The 17,159-nt window shown below is 36.3% G+C and overlaps 1 protein-coding gene across 1 annotated transcript in view; it reads left to right on the top strand.

The window, feature by feature from the left end:
* Positions 1 to 5,435: 5,435 nt before the first annotated feature.
* EYS (EGF-like photoreceptor maintenance factor) overlaps positions 5,436 to 17,159 on the top strand; it is a 332,267-nt gene continuing 320,543 nt past the window's right edge. The window contains exon 1 of the mRNA XM_087438772.1: positions 5,436 to 5,572. The gene's annotated coding sequence lies outside the window, so the exon portion shown is untranslated. The remainder of the gene's footprint in view (positions 5,573 to 17,159) is intronic.

Below are 17,159 nucleotides of genomic sequence, written 5' to 3'. Positions count from 1 at the left end.
GGTCAGAGACATAGATTATGTAGAAAATAGATGTCATAAGTGATGCTAAATATAATAGTCCATGAGTAAGGTAGTGGTAGGTGACTAGAAAGAAATATTTAAGGAAGAACAAAAATAATCTAATAGAATTAATAGAATTAAATTTAATAATGTAATGGAATTTAATTTGAAAAGCTTGGGATTTTTTTGATGTGCTAACTGGAGGGCTACCATTGTATATGGAATGCCAGAGGGTAGACAGATGGACAATGGGAAGACTGAATAATGGCCACTAAAGATATCAGGACCTAATCCCCAGTACTGTGGAAGTTACTTTATATGGTAACAGGGACTTTGTATATGTGATGAAATGAAGGATCTTGAGGTGAGGCGGTTATCCTAGATTATCTGAGTGGGCCTTAAATATAATCACAAGTATCCTTATAAGAGGGAGGCAGAAAGAGAGATTTGAAGACAGAAGAAGGCAGTGAAGGAGGAAGCACCATGCTACACTGTTGACTTTAGAGATGGAGGAAGGGGACCTCAAGTCAAGGAATGCAAGGAAGCAGCTCTAGAAGCTGGAAAAGATAAGGAAACCGACTTTCCCCTAGAGCATCCCAAAGGAGCCCAGATCGTCATACTTACTTGTCTTTATTAGCAGTGACCACAGAGCCTCTTTGCATCCTCCATAAAGAGGAGCAAATATTCGACTTCACATTCTAAAGTCTCTCTTCTCAATAGTATTAACTCCAAGGCAAGGTAATGTTAATAGAATATGCTATATTTCACTCTTGAAATAAAAACATCAGGACTGTTGGGCCTTTAACAAACATAAAAGAAACCCTGTAGTCTTCTCGCTGGATTTTGACAGAGCATACTAACAAACCAATTTGAAGTCTAGTTTCTCACAGCTGAAAGTAATTTATCAAACGATTAGCACATTGGAAAGATGAATCATCTCTCTCATCTCTTGGACACTTTTCTAGGTAAAGAAGCAACGACTCAATGTAAATTCTGCTTCATAAGAAATCATTCATTCTGCCTTTTCTCTAAGAGAAAGACACGAAGTGACTTTGTGTTGACCAGATCGAATTAAAGTCCTTGGAAGTTTGTGCCCATATCTCAACCTAATAAAATGAATAAGCATTTTATTTTTATTTTCTTATTTTATTTTATTTTTAAATTTTTTATTGCAGTAACATTGGTTTATAACATTGTATAAATTTCATGTGTACATCATTATACTTCTATTTCTGCATAGATTACATCATGTTCACCACCCAAATACTAATTACAACCCATCACCACACACATGTGCCGAATTATCCCTTTTGCACTCCTCCCTCTCCCCTTCCCCTCTGGTAACCATCAATCCAATCTCTGTCTCTATGTGTTTGTTTATTGTTGTTATTATCTACTACTTAATGAAGGAAATCATATGGTATTTGACCTTCTCCCTCTGACTTATTTCACTTTGCATAATACCCTCAATGTCCATCCATGTTGTCACAAATGGCTGGATTTCATCGTTTCTTATGGCTGAGTAGTACTCCATTGTGTATATATACCACATCTTCTTTATGCATTCATCCCTTGATGGGCACTTAGGTTTCTTCTAAGTCTTGGCTATTGTGAATAACACTGCAATGAACACAGGGGTGCATGTATCTTTACGCATTGGTGTTTTCAAGTTCTTTGGATAAATACCCAGCAGTGGAATAGCTGGATCATATGGTAGTTCTATCTTTGGTTTTTTGAGGAATCTCCATACTGTTTTCCATAGTGGCTGTACCAGTTTGCACTCCCACCAGCAGTGTATGAGAGTTCCCTTCTCTCCACATCCTCCCCAACACATGTTGTTTCCTGTCTTGTTAATTATAGCCATGCTGATGGGCGTGAAGTGATATCTCATTGTAGTTTTGATTTGCATTTCCCGAGAGTTAATGATTTTGAACATCTTTTCATGTGTCTGTTGGCCATCTGCGTATCTTCTTTGGAGAAATGTGTGTTCAGGTCTTTTGTCCATTTTTTAATTGGGTTGTTAGTTTTTTTGTTGTTGAGGTGCATGAGTTCTTTATATATTTTGGAGATTAACCCCTTATCAGGTGTATGGTTTGCAAATATCTTCTCCCAATTGTTAGGTTGTCTTTTCGTTTTGTTGATGGTTTCCTTTGCTGTACAGAAGCTTTTTAGTTTGATGTAGTCCCATTTGTTTATTTTTTCTATTGTTTCTCTTACTCGGTCAGACATGGTGCTTGAAAATATGTTGTTAAGACCAATATCAAAGAGCGTACTGCCTATGTTTTCTTCTAGAAGTTTCATGGTTTCAGGTCTTACATTCAAGTCTTTAATCCATTTGGAGTTAATTTTTGTGTATAGTGTAAGGGAAGGGTCTACTTTCATTTTTTTGCATGTGGCTGTCCAGTTTTCCCAACACCATTTGTTGAAGAGACTTTCTTTTCTCCGTTGTATGTTCTTGGCTCCTTTGTCAAAGATTAGCTGTCCATAGATGTGTGGGTTTATTTCTGGGCTTTCGATTCTATTCCATTGATCTGTGTGTCTGTTTTTGTGCCAGTACCATGCTGTTTTGGTTACTATAGCTTTGTAGTATATTTTGAAATCAGGGAGTGTGGTACCTCCAGCTTTGTTCTTTTTTCTCAAGATTCCTTTACCTATTCGGGGTCTTTTGTTGTTCCATATAAATTTTAGGATTCTTTGTTCTATTTCTGTGAAAAATGTTGTTGGAACTTTGATAGGGATTGCATTGAATCTATAGATGGCTTTAGGAAGTATGGACATCATAACTATGTTAATTCTTCCAATCCAAGAGCACAGAATATCTTTCCATTTCTTTGTGTCTTCTTCAATTTCTTTCAGCAATGTTTTATAGTTTTTGGTGTACAGATCTTTCACCTCTTTGATTAAGTTTATTCCTAGGTATTTCATTCTTTTTGTTGCAATTGTAAATGGGATGGTATTCTTAATTTCTCTTTCTGCTGCTTCATTGTTAGTCTATAGAAATGTAGCTGATTTTTGTATGTTGATTTTGTATCCTGCAATTTTACTGTATTTGTTTATTACTTCTAAAAGTTTTTTGGTGGATTCTTTAGGGTTTTCTATATATAAAATCATGTCATCTGCAAATAGTGACAGTTTCACTTCTTCCTTTCCAATTTGGATCCCTTTTATTTCTTTCTCTTGCATGATTGCTCTGGCTAGGACTTCCAGTACTATGTTAAATAGGAGTGGTGACAGTGGGCATCCTTGTCTGGTTCCTGTTCTTAGAGGGATAGCTTTCAGTTTTTCACCATTGAGGATGATATTAGCTGTGGGTTTGTCATATATGGCCTTTATTATGTTGAGGTACTTTCCTTCTATACCCATTTTATTTAGAGTTTTTATCATAAATGGATGCTCTATCTTGTCAAATGCTTTCTCTGCATCTATTGAGATAATCATGTGATTTTTCTTCTTCATTTTATTAATGTGGTGTATTATGTTGATTGATTTGTGAATGTTGAACCCTCCCTGCATACTGGGAATAAATCCCACTTGATCTTGGTGTATAATCTTTTTAACTTATTGTTGTATGCGATTTGCTAGTATTTTGTTGAGGATTTTTGCATTGATTTTCATCAATGATATTGGCCTGTAATTTTCTTTTTTTGTGTTGTCCTTGTCTGGTTTTGGTATCAGGGTAATGTCAGCTTCGTAGAATGAGTTAGGGAGCTTCCCCCCCTCCTCAATTTTTTGGAAGAGTTTGAGAAGGATAGGTATTAAGTCTTCTTTGAATGTTTGGTAGAATTCACCAGGGAAGCCGTCTGGTCCTGGACTTTTAGTTTTGGGGAGGTTTGTGATTACTGTTTTGATCTCCTTACTGGTGATTGGTCTATTCAAATTCTCTACTTCTTCTTGATCCAGTTTTGGAAGGTTGTATGATTCTAAGAATTTATCCATTTCTTCCAGATTTTCCAATTGGTTGGCATATAGCTTTTCATAGTATTCTCTTATAATCTTTTGTATTTCTGAAGTGTCTGTTGTAATTTCTCCTCTTTCATTTCTGATTTTACTTATTTGTGCCTTCTCTCTTTTTTTCTTGGTGAGTCTAGCTAAAGGTTTGTCAATTTTTTTTATCTTTTCAAAGAACCAGCTCTTGGTTTTATTAATTTTTTCTATTGTTTTTTGGTCTCTATTTCACTTATTTCTGCTCTGACTTTTATTATTTCCCTTCTTCTACTGATTTGGGGCTTTGTTTGTTCTTCTTTTTCCAGTTCCTTTAAGTGCATTGTTAGATTGTTTATTTGAGATTTTTCTTGTTTGTTGAGATAGGCCTGTATTGCTATAAACTTCCCTCTTAGAACCGCTTTTGCTGTATCCCATAAATTCTGGCATATCGTATTTTCATTTTCATTTGTCACCAGGTATTTTTTGATTTCTTCTTTGATTTCTTCGTTGACCCAGTCGTTGTTCAGTAGCATTTTGTTTAATCTCCATGTATTTGTGGCTTTTCTGATTTTCTTCCTATAGTTGAATTCCAGTTTCATACCGTTGTGGTCAGAAAAGATGCTTGGTATTATTTCAATCTTTTTAAATTTATGGAGACTCATTTTGTGGCCTAATATGTGATCAATCCTGGAGAACGTTCCATGTGCATTTAAAAAGAATGTGTATTCTTTGGTTTTTGGATGGAATGCTCTGTATGACCCCTATATGGGCTATGTGTGTCCTTCTGTTGTGGCCTGTTTGCTCTCCCTGTATGTGCCCAGGTAGGCCGAGTTATGCTCCTGGCCAGCTGTTGTAATGCTCATCTGTTTGTAGTTGTTGTGGGCCCTTCAGTCTCTATCAGGTGTGAGGAGCACCAGCACAGTTGGCTGCTAGTTCTAATACCACATTTGTGTTTCAGTATTTCTTTTAAGTGTGTAGGCCCCCAGTGTGGCAGGTTGTTAGGCTCAGGGGCTTACAATTGCTATAAACCTCCAGCCTTTAGGTCTCTTGTCAGTTCTCTGAGGATTGCATCTTTGTGGGGCTGGCCTCAGGCACAGGAGCACCCAATTGTTTCAGACTTTGGAAGGTGGGGCAAACCCCCTATGTGGGTCCTTGAGAAGCACAATTCTTCTGCAGCTTCTCAAAGCGGCCCTGCTGCTCACAGGTCCACACACAGTCAACACACTCCTGCCCCGTGTGTACGCCCTGACCTCCTGAAGTGGACCCAGTCTTTCCACAGTGGGAGCCCCACACACTCCACCACTGCCCCACACTCTCTACCCACTCCTTGTGCACGCCCTGCCCCACTGAAGTGGGCTCAGTTGCCAGGCTGCAGAGAATCCAGTCACCAATCTATGCAGGCCCACAAGTTGCCTGAGGGCTTGTTGTTGGGTGGGGCCAGTCTCTAGGGTGGGCTGCCTGCCCTGGCTGAGCTGGATTAAATCGGTGCTCTAGTGGGTGGGGCAGACCTGGGCTAGCAGGCCCCAGGGAGAATGCCAATGGCGTCTGTGTCAGCACGCCCACACCGGGCCACAACAATGGCCGCCGCCAATGTCCCAGTCCCTGGAGAGGTCTCACCCCTCACCGAGATGCACTCCGGGCCTGTCAGGTGAGTCTCTTTTCACCAAAACCCTATGAACCTTTCTTTCTGGTGACTTTAGGATGCTTTCTGAAATGGGTGAGTTTGCGCATGGGCCCTTTAAGAGCCAGTGTTAATTTCTGTGTGAGCCAGCTTTTCTGCGGGTGCTCCCCAATGTTTTAGTAGCAGCAAAGTCAGATATTATGCCACTCGTCTCGGTTGTGCTGGGTCCACAAAATGCCCACAGCAGGGGCGCTCCCGGCTCAGGGCCCTGCTCCTCCAGGGAGGCTGCGTGCCTTTGGGCTGCTCCCGGCGACCGTGAAGCTGGCGGCTGGTGAAGGCGGCGTTTTTCCTCTCCAGAAGGGAGTCTCTGCCTCTTCCACCTCGATTAGGATTGTCCGTTGTTGCAGGAGTTCCTCTCATCCAGTTTTCAGTTCTGTCTCAGGGGTAATTTTTCCACGAGTCGTAAATTGGCTGTGTCAGCGGGAGGAGGTGAGTGCAGAGCCTGCCTACGCCGCCATCTTGACTTCTCCCGATGTAGGCCTGAATAAGCATTTTAAATGAATTCTATACAAAATAAATACACACACACACTTTTTGGCAGCCAGTAGACTACTAAACACTTCTTGAACTACCAGATTTTTAGAGGACGGAACTTAGCAACAAATTCCAAGCCATAAATTGCTTCACAATCTATACAATTCTAACATGTAACATATGTTCTATTTTCAGTTATGGCTCTATTTGTGCATGTGTGTGTGTATAAATATATATATATTTGTATATATTTATGAATATATATCTTAAAATATTCCTGCTCAAAAAATAAAAAATCAGCAACCAAGGAAAATATAAAATCAATTGAATTGCCAATACACTTTGTAAGAGACCTGGTAAGAATATAAATGTGAAAAAAGTTAGTGATAACTTTAATAAAAAATATGAAACCAGTGTGGTACTCATGAGTAATTTAGACTTAGAGAATTCACTTTTTTTGTAGTTTTTTGTTTGTTTAATATTGCTTTCCTCATTAAAAATCTAGAACCAAAAGTTTGAATGATCCTTATTCATCCTGTGACTCTTCAACTTATGCTGAGCTAATCAGCCCTTTTACAAATATATCAACACATTTCCTTACATGATCTGTAACATATATAACATTTTATACAAAAAGAAGGCCTACAGGCAATAGGTATTTTTATGTTCTTTTATGGTCAATACCATGATGTTCTGATTATTTGTTACTCTTGAGTATGTATATAAATAGTTTTATGCAGAATTCATTTCTATGAATTCAATTGTTATTAATGTTATTAATATAAACTTACCATGCCCTTTCTTCTGAGGGTAAAAGGCTAATTTTGTATTTCTTTACATCACTCAAGAGCAAAGGGTAAAGCTTATGTTGTGGTGAACTGTTTTCCAGTGCCAGCCACTGTGATAGGAAATTTCACAAACATTTACCTTGCCAAATATAAAATATTTTATTAACAAATGTTGAATAAAAATTATCACGTTTGAATAATCTCAGTGGGAAGGAAACAAAAGTAAATATATTTATTATCATTTAACATAAGACATTTGAAATTGACACATTGTATTAATAACAACACAAAACTGTAAAATATTTAACAATTCAAAGAAATCAATTGAAAAAGTTGACTTTTATAATGAATAAAGAATACTGCATAACCATTTAATTATTAAAAAAACAATATTAATTTCTTTAAGGGAAAAGAAGTCAGAGGGATATTAGAAAGGTAATTATTTCCAAATTAAATGGTAGAAATAAAAATTCATTTACAATTTATATGAATACAGATTATTATTGAATATCTTATTTTAAAAACTCACTAAAGAACATTAGACTAATTTTTTATTTTAAACTCCAAATGATATATATCTAATTTTCAAAGTTTTTGAAATATCTATTTACTACCAATCCATATTAATAGTGATAATTATAAAGGATAATGATTTGTTCAGAAGTTACTAGATGTCAGGCTTTGTGAAATCCATTTAATAACCATTACTTCCTAAGTTTTTAAACAGAAAGTATTAACCTCTTTTGTCTAAAAATAGGCAGTGCATTCATGCATGTTTCAACTAATATTAAATGACCATAATTAATATAATATAGTATAATATGATAGAACTTAAAATGAATAGTTTGTTTTCTAAAGGAATGTTCTGCTGTTAGTCGCTGGTGTTTTATTTATTTGTTGTTGTAAATTATTAATTATTCAATGAAATTGTGGTAAAATGAGAGAAATCCTGTTGCCATCTTCTGACGAGGGTGAGCAGCAATAGTACTTTAAAGCTTTGGAAAGTGAACCTGAAATCTCCTTAAACATACCAATTACTGTTTTCCTCTTGATAGGTCCCCATAGCCACAAACAGTTAGAAATAAATGTGAGTTACCTCGTTATTTACTACCTCACTACAGGGTTATAATATAAAACAAGGTAAGCTGAATTATGTTATTGTTCTGGCATTTATGACATTAATGATTCCCCATTCTCTATCTTTTGGTGGTCTCAGAAATTACTTGCATTAGAATTTCCCTTATGTAACAGTGACAATATTCCAGCTATTGGATTCATTTTTAGCATCTTTCAGAGGCAAGTGAGTGAAAAACCTCTGAACAAGGAAAGGGGCACAGGATAATTTATTTAACCAGTATTGTCATTTCTATGGCCACAGACTATAGAGCTCTCTACACCATGGTCATGAAGGAGCAAGGGATGTCTCTAAAATATTTAATCTGTCCGTGTAGCTTGAATAATAATTTCACTAATGGATTCATATTCTTAACTTACATCATACTAATTAGAAAGCAACTGCTATTGGTCACAGATAAAGATAACTAAAGTATGTGTGGTAACCATCTTTGGTATGTAAGCTTTCTAATCAGAATACCAGCTTACCATACTTAGAGAAAGAATGTCTGCCAAAGGAAAACCATTGTCTGTGGACTAAACTCATAATAACGCACTCACACACACGTATGCACTCATATGAATATCACACAGTTCTGAGTATCTTAAACTACATAAGAAACGCTGTTCAAACAGACCTGGGCACAATAACAGAGTGCCACAGAGACACGTGTAATGGGAGGGCCAGGGGCACATTGTTTTTCAGCCTCATTCAGCTAATTAAGATTAGAGAAATTTGTGGTTTTGCCGCAAGTTTATTTACCACTTATATCAAATCAATTGCTTTATTAAAATAAATTAGTTGTTAAGTAGTGTATTCAGATTTTGATGCACTTGCTCTGTTTTCCTAATATATTTAGGGTAACAATAAAGAAATGTTAAAATAAACCTGTACTTCTCAGATACCAAGCGTATAGGTATCCCATCTTAGAAACACCAAATGATGTTTAAGCTGGAAAATGAAGCCAGAGAATTAACGGTTTGGTCAGAGATACTTGGAGAGCAGGGGTACTGACGGGAAGTCTTGGTAAAAGTAGAACAGAAAGTTGACTAGAAATGAAGGTTTGGGAGAGATGAGAGTCTAAGAGATGGTGCCAAAGGCTGGGATGTCATGACTTGAGCTCTTGGAGGTTGAAAGTATTTCGGGGGAACTAAGAGCTACGTTGCAGTTATGCTTTTGGTTTGCGGTTATGCTTCACTGGAAGTGAAGACGAGGCATTCTGGGTTAATGATTTCACAGTGCTCACTGAATGATGGGACAATACGATAATTATAATGACAGCTAAACTGTAATGAATTTCAATATATGAGCTTACAGAAAAGGCTTTCAGAAGATATATCCCACAAATAAGCCTATACTTAGCCTAGTTTTATAAAAGAGAAGATAGTTAAGTAAATTGCACAATGGCATATGGGCAGAAAACAGAAGGTAAGTTATAACTCAAGCCTACTGAACACTGTAAAGTGCTATGGGTGGACTGAGGGTGGGAGAGGTTCAATAATGTGATAAAATGAGTAGAATATGTGAAAATGTCTTATAAATTTCTTTTGGACTTCTACCTCTGTAATGAAGAGGCATGAAATTTTTAGTACCATCCTACCCTGTAGATACCTCAGAAGCAAACAATGTTGCTCCCATGTACCTGTTGAGTATTTTAAACAGAATTATATATATATACACATATATATACACATATATATATATATATACATGAATTGGCAGTATGGGAGAGGGTAATTTATCCTCACGTACTGTTCCTGTTCACTCGTGTCAGATGATCACAACAAGACTTCTCTCACTTATGCCAAAATTTCTTTGAATAATTAATAATTTGCAACAATGAGTACATACAACACGTTTGACCAACAGCAAAATATTCCTTTGAGAAATATGACTTTAAAGGACTACATCCTGAATCAATAGTTCAGAAATGCCAAAAGTGAGAAGGTATGGATTTATTTAGTGACATCTAAGATTTTTGAGGACAGATTCAGATTTGTAGATGTAAGTTGAGTCACAATTTGGCTTTCCTGAGAGTAGAAAAAGATTAAAAGACAAACATTTAAATATTTTGGAAGTTATATTGGAAGAGAGAAAGGTATATGAAAATCTATATTAGGTCACCTGGGATGTCCATCAGTGAAGAAATCATGGAGAGTAATTTAAGAAGGTACTGTGAAAAATTCTTCCAAAATTATTTTTGTCTTAAAATTTGGAGATGATTGCTTAGAATTTTACAAGGAAATGACTATGTGATGTATGATTATAAAGTAAGTAGTGATTCCATATACCACATACTCACAAATTACTTTTATTATTCATACTTAGAAACTGCCTCTCATTATAAATATTTATAGTAACAAGATAAAAAGAAAATGTCTGAAAAACTGTAAACTTCAAACCACAAGTCAAAATTTAGCCATTAGAGACTCTGCTTCCTTTCTGTATATGACAATGGCTACTGATTTTGTTCAATCGAAACACATTAAGACTAGTTTCTCCTATGTGCTTGGCGAATAAATATTAATTATTATGACATAAAACATTGTTCTTTTTGTGTTCTTAAAAACACATTTTGCCTCATGAACTGGTGTAAGGGATGGGAAACAAAGAGAAACTTTTACAGGGGCTCTTCTAAGAAAAATTCTAAGTTGTAATCCACTTACTGTGTTCCCAGCTGTCATTTCAGAACATAACTTCGTTAAGCAGGAGTTCACGTATCAACAGGAACACTTTATTTTTTTATTTATTTATTTTTTTTTAAAGGTTTTATTTATTTTATTTTTTCCCCCCAAAGCCCCAGTGGATAGTTGTATGTTGTAGCTGCACATCCTTCTAGTTGCTGTATGCGGGACTCGGCCCCAGGATGAACGGAGAAGTGGTGCCTCGATGCGCACCCGGGATCCGAACCCGGGCCACCAGCATCGCAGCGCGCGCACTTAACCACCAAGCCACAGGGCCGGCCCAGGAACACTTTAGACAGCTGGTGGGAATGCTTGGCGCAGTAGAGAGATTGTCCTTGTTAGCACCTGGCTCTTCTAGGATATATAAATAAAGCAAAAGAAAAATATGATCATTTTAAGATTGAAAGAGTTAGTAGAAATCACCTAGTCCAAATTTATTGATTTAACAGTTAAGACCAGTTATGACCACTTAGATGAGTTGCTCAATAGTCTACGTGTAGTGGCGCTCTAGACCAGAATCGGATGTGCTAGATAACTAAGTATGAGGAGTGGGACTATATATTATCCTTCTGTGAAATATTTCAGAAAAAGCCTGATGGGAAAAAAAGTGATTTTTAGTCCATGGTGTGCTTGCATTATCTATGTCATATGACTTTCAGACTAGAAAGTAATTGTTCAAACATCTAAACTAACTACCGCAGAATTGCATTCATATGCTGGCATAGTCTTAATTTCTGTGATAGTCTCTCAGAAGATTTTATTTTTTGTATTCTTAAATATTATATATATCCTGGGAATAAAGCTCTGGGTAGTAGACTGTATATCCAGTTGTCAAATTCAGTAAATATGGAAAGCAGAATTCAAGATACAAGAAATGTGTTTAAATGGTACACATCGATGGCAAATGAGTTATTTTCCCATGGTAGCGATATGATTAGTAAAGAATAAAATTCTGGTACTGGTAGCCTAAGCTGTTTTAGTCAAGATTTAAACTCTTTCGGAAAAGAACACTGTTAAAGGTGAAGGAACCCTTTGACAGGATCACAAATGGTTTATGAAGGGAGGACATGCAATAAGACACCAAAATTATAAGGAATGGGTGCTAATAGAAACTACAGGTCAGATATATCATAGTCAACAAAGAGCAGAGATTATTTGGAAAAAAACAATATGAGTTTTATTAGTAGGTTGACTAGAATATAGGAAATAAAGCCAGTGGAAATTTGCATTTAATGCCATTTCCTCATTTAGAATAGCCACTAAAATACTAATTTGCTCTTCTTATTACTAACAAAAAATCTTTACACAAAAACAATGACTAAGTTTCTTACAGGTTTGTATTTCCTTTATAAAATGTTTTAAAAGGTCAATATAGTTTGATTTATACTCTATTAATGTCCACATCTAACATGTGCTTTTTCATTCTCTTTATATATTTATATTACATTTTCCCAAGTTAAAGAAATTGTGTTTTTCTAAAGCAGTTCTGCCGTGAAAGTATCACTCAATTTAACATGTATTTTTATGGCCGTATTTCAAAATTTGTTCAATCAAATTCAGCATTTACAACTTTTTACAGAAATTGTTTTTAAATACTCCATTAACTTTCTGTCAGAATAATACATATTATTTCGCTTTAGATTTAAAGTACCAAGATAAATCATTTTTGCTAGCTGAAAGAAATCGTATTAACAAAATTTTGTTTTCAAGAATAAAGATTACTGTATTTGTGTCTGATCCTGAGTGTCGTTATATCCAGCATTTGGCAATCTTTGTGTCTATGGCTAATTCTATAATTTTTTGTAGATTAAAATGAACACAGGATATATTTTAGTGAGATGAATTTTGTGGCTAAGAATCAAATATATTGATCTCCATATGTAAACACTTTTCGTAATGGAACCAATCCAATTTTTCTTTCATTGGGATTTTCAATCCTCATTTGTAGAACTGATGTTAATTGATTGTAACGGAAAGGTTATTTAAAAGAATTCTAAAATATACTTGTTACAAAAATGAGATGATTGTATATCTAGAAATTATAAACAAAATATTCTCCATGACTATATCTCCATGACTGAGTAGTATCATATATATTTCATGCTCTAACATCCATTCTTTCAGTCAAGAGTAAGATGGAATTCCATATATTGATGATAATTGATGAACAAAACATATTAAATCCTTAACCTCTTAGCATTTATATTTACAAGTTAGAGAAATACACAATAAAATAAGTAAGAAATTTTAAAATATGGTAAGTACTAAGCAGAAAATAGAATATGTATATAAATAAATAATGTACTGTTAAAATATCATAAAAGATAGAAGAGCAATTGTGAGAAACGAAAGTGTACCAGAGGAGATGATCCTGGCTTCAGGTAGAAGGTGGCCTTTGTTTTGACCTTGAGGAAGGATGAAATCTGGGAAGTTGGTGCAGAGGTTGGGGTAGTAAGCAAAGGTGAAGAAATGTCAAGCAGCAGGAATCAGAGATGGAGGAGTAGTTCAGTTGACCTGGACAGGTCACAGGGTACGAGGGCATTTCAGCTAAAATTTGCTGCTATCTTACTATGAGTCAGATATGACGTAAAGTTCTATACTAAGTACTCATTTAATCCTCACACCCTCATCCATCGGGTACCATTATTTCTGATGTTCCTTGAGACGAAGTAACATGCTTATGGTTATATAGCCAATAATTCATAGAACTTGAGTTTAAATCCTGGCTGGCTGTCACCAAATCCCCACAATCTTAAACACTGCAGTAAATTCTCAGGTTTTGATTTTCTAAAAATGTGCCTATTCTCCTTTCCCAATTGAAGAGTATTTTTGCTAGGCGTAGACTTTTAGGTTGGCAGTTATTTTCTTTTGCTCCTTTAGAATATTGGTCTATTGGATTCTTGCTTCTTCCATTTCTGGGAAGTAGTGGTCCCTTTGAAGGGAATGTGTCTTTGTTCTTTGGCTGCTTTTAAGATTTTCTCCTTGTCCTCCATCATCAGCAATTTTTCCCTAGATAACGTTTTCTTTGTACTTTGTACTTATCCAGCATCAGTCTGGAGACCTTTCTAAATCTGCGATCACTGTCTTTTGGTATCTTTGAACAATTCTCAGGTAGTAATTTTTCAAATATTGCTCTCATTCAATCTCTCTCTCTCTCCTCTTTTTTTGGTACTCCAAATAGACATATATTAGTTCTTTTCTTATTTTCTTTTCTGACTTCTCTATCCTTTTTTTCATTATGTACTTCAATCTGGATATTTACTATTAATCGTCTCTGCTAAGATTTCTGTTATTAAAATAATGGATTGAATTATTAAATTTCAATTGTTATTATTTTCAAATCCACAATATTTGACTCTTTTATAGCAGGTTGCTATAAATTGCCTTCTATATTTTTGAATATATTAGTCATGGTTATTTTAAAACATCCAGTAACCATACTATCTAGATAGTCTGTTTCTTTTTTTTTGTTTTTGTTTTGTGAGGAGGATTAGAGCTAACATCTGTCACCAATCCTCCTCTTTTTGCTAAGGAAGACTGGACCTGGGCTAATATGCATGCCCATCTTCCTCTGCTTTATGTGGGATGCTGCCACAGTATGGCTTGACAAGTGGTGCTTTGGCGTGTGCCCGGGATCCGAACCCCAGATCGCCGCAGTGGAGCCCGTGCACTTAACCACTACACCACCTGGCCGGCCCCAAGATACTCTATTTCTACTGTCTGTTTTTCTCTTGAGTTGGGTCATCAACATTCCTTTAATTTTTTATTGAATACCATACATTTTGTATCAAACATTGAAAAGCTCTGTCTAATGTTAACTTCCTCCAAAGAGCACTTAATTTTCTCTGGCAGGCAGAGAGAGTACGGGTAGATGACCTCTTCTTAGTTGAGTGGGATTTTAGCATTTTCTGGGTTGGGTGTTTTGCTGGTTTGTCCTTACTTCTAGATTGTGGCCCTTCGGGGTCTCAACGGAGAACCAGAAGTGATTAGCAGGACCATTCCGTCTTGCAGGCTCTAACTCGAGCCTCAAGCCTTGAGCCTCTCTGTCTTTCCTGTACCACAAGACTCCTGAAGATTTGCTGTTCCCTTTAGCCTCTCTCTGCTTCTATTGGGTGGTTTCACCCTAGGGAACAAATGTCTCCAAAAGATTACTCATCAAAGTTTGGACTTCTCTGCTCTTCTCATCATGGACCTATGTCCTTGACAAAACTGAATGACAACATTTTCTTTACATTCCAGGGAGATTGCTGTAAGCTCCAGATACTTCTTTCTGCCTAGCTTCTTTTTACCTGAATGTAAATTTAAGTAGGCAAGTGTCTTGGCATTAAAAGCAAAGCCAATTATGATCTTACCTTAGTTTCAGAATTCTCTTCGTTCCATAATTTAGGACATTCAGTGTGCCTTGGTTGTTCTTTTAAGAATTCAACAATTGCTTTATTATTCAGTTCCTCTAGTTGTGTTTGGTAAAATGATGTTTTGCAGGATTTTTTTGTTTGTTTGCTTGTTTTTTTGGTAAATAGCTTTTATTAATATAAGGACATTCCCATTAAGTTCTCATTTGTTAAGAGAATTTTCATGAATGTGTGTTGAATTTTATAAAAGTTTTTCTACATCTGAGATGACCGAACCATTTTTTCCTTTTTTAACAGATTTTCTTGTGTTGAAGCATATTTCTAATTTCTGTTGGGGGAAAAAACAAAACACAAAAAACTACCAGCTTATAATAGAACATATTTTGAAAACATTGTTACATTCAATTACTGAAATTTATTTTTTTCAATTTTACCTTTTTGATTATAAGTGAGATTGGCTGAGTTTGCATTTCTTGTTATGTCTTTGCCAGGTTTTGGTATCTAGGTTTTACTAATCTCAAAAAATGAGTTGGGTAGTTTCCCCTGTTTTTCTGTTTTCTGCACCTGCGTGACATAAGAGGGTAGTTAAAGATTTGGAAGTAGTTTTATTTCAGTCTATGTGAGCCTACTGTCAATCCACCTCTTTTGGTGAATTTTAAAATGTCTACTTGTTTAATGAGATTTTCTATTTCCTCCGATCAATTTTCCTAATTTATATTTTCTGAAATTTGTCTACTTCATCTAAGTTTGTGTCTTGTAATTGACCCATTGCTAGATTTTTCTTCCTCCCCCTCTTTCTTCTTTGTTTTCCTAGTCTGGTGATCTTTATCTTTTATTGTGTAGCTTAAATTGTTCCTAAAAAGAAATAATCTAGAGCTAGTTAATTCTGATCCAGTTGCAGTACTTTCTACGTGTTGCACCTTGACTTCATCAAATCTAGGCTGGTATGCCTAGAGGTATTGGCTGCTGTTACCTAGTGGTGATTATTTGTCACTAGGCTAAGCATGTTATAGCCATTCCTGCATGCAATGCTCAAAATAAGCTTATAAAGTAGATATTATTGGTACTTTACATGTGAAGGCACGTGAGGCTTAGAGAACTTAAATAGGTTACTCAAGTAAATTAAATAGGTTTGTGGATATGGTAGGCAGAATTATAAGATGGTCCCAAGATTCCTACCTCCTAGTGTATAAGCCCTGTAAAATCTCCTCCCCTTGAGCGTGCGTAAGACCTGTGAATATGACGGGATCTTGCTCACATGGTTATGTTACATTATATTGAAAAGCGGATTTCACATGTGTAACGAAGGTCCCTCATTAGTTGACTTTGATTTATCCAATGTAATATTATCCTGGATGGGTCTGGCTTAATTCGATGGTCACTTAAAAGAGACCAGTTGCAGCAGGAGATGCTCTCCCGTTGGCCTTGAAGAAGCAAACCGCCTTGCTATGCTAAGAGGAGACCATGTGGCGAGGACCTAAAAACAACCTCTGGATGCTGCGAGTCGTCCTTGCCCAACAGCTAGTGAGAAAACGGAGACTTAGGTCCTACAGCACACTGAAACAAATCTTGCTGAGAACCACTGAGTTTGGAAAAGGACCCAAGACTCAGGGGAGATCACACCCCAGTCAATAGCTTGGCTTCAGCCTGGTGAGACTCTAAGCAAAGGACTCGAATAACTATACCTGGACACTGACCCACGGAAACTGTGAGGTAGTAAACTTATGTTGTGTAAAGCTGGTAAATGTGTGGCAATTTGATATACCAGGAGTGTCTAGAACTCTTAACAAGCAAAAAAGCTGGTGTCCAAATTTCTTCTCTCAGACTTCAAAATTCATATTCAGAATTATGCTATCCTCCTTACCTTGGTGTGTTTGCCACTGATCACAGAGATTTAAACCATCTGGCCATTGACCTGACAAACTAAAACTACATAGTTCATCCTATTCCACTCTTCAATCCTGATGGCTCTGTCTGTTGTCTCACTGGCTCTGCAGTTCACTACACTCGATCTGCATCACCCTCTGTCATCTTCTGTCTTCCCTCTTTCCTTCTTATCTGCATATTTTCAGACTACGTAAAGTGCTGATTCTAAATTTGGCAGGAAGAGTAATGTCTACTTTGCATTAAGGGGTAAAAATG

The sequence above is a fragment of the Ceratotherium simum genome, chromosome 13 (assembly GCF_057802395.1).
Source record: "Ceratotherium simum simum isolate JZ-2026a chromosome 13, ASM5780239v1, whole genome shotgun sequence".
Classification (NCBI taxonomy): Eukaryota; Metazoa; Chordata; class Mammalia; order Perissodactyla; family Rhinocerotidae; genus Ceratotherium; species Ceratotherium simum.
The sequence above is the reverse complement of the archived record's forward strand: the minus strand, read 5'-3'. Positions and strand labels throughout refer to the sequence as shown.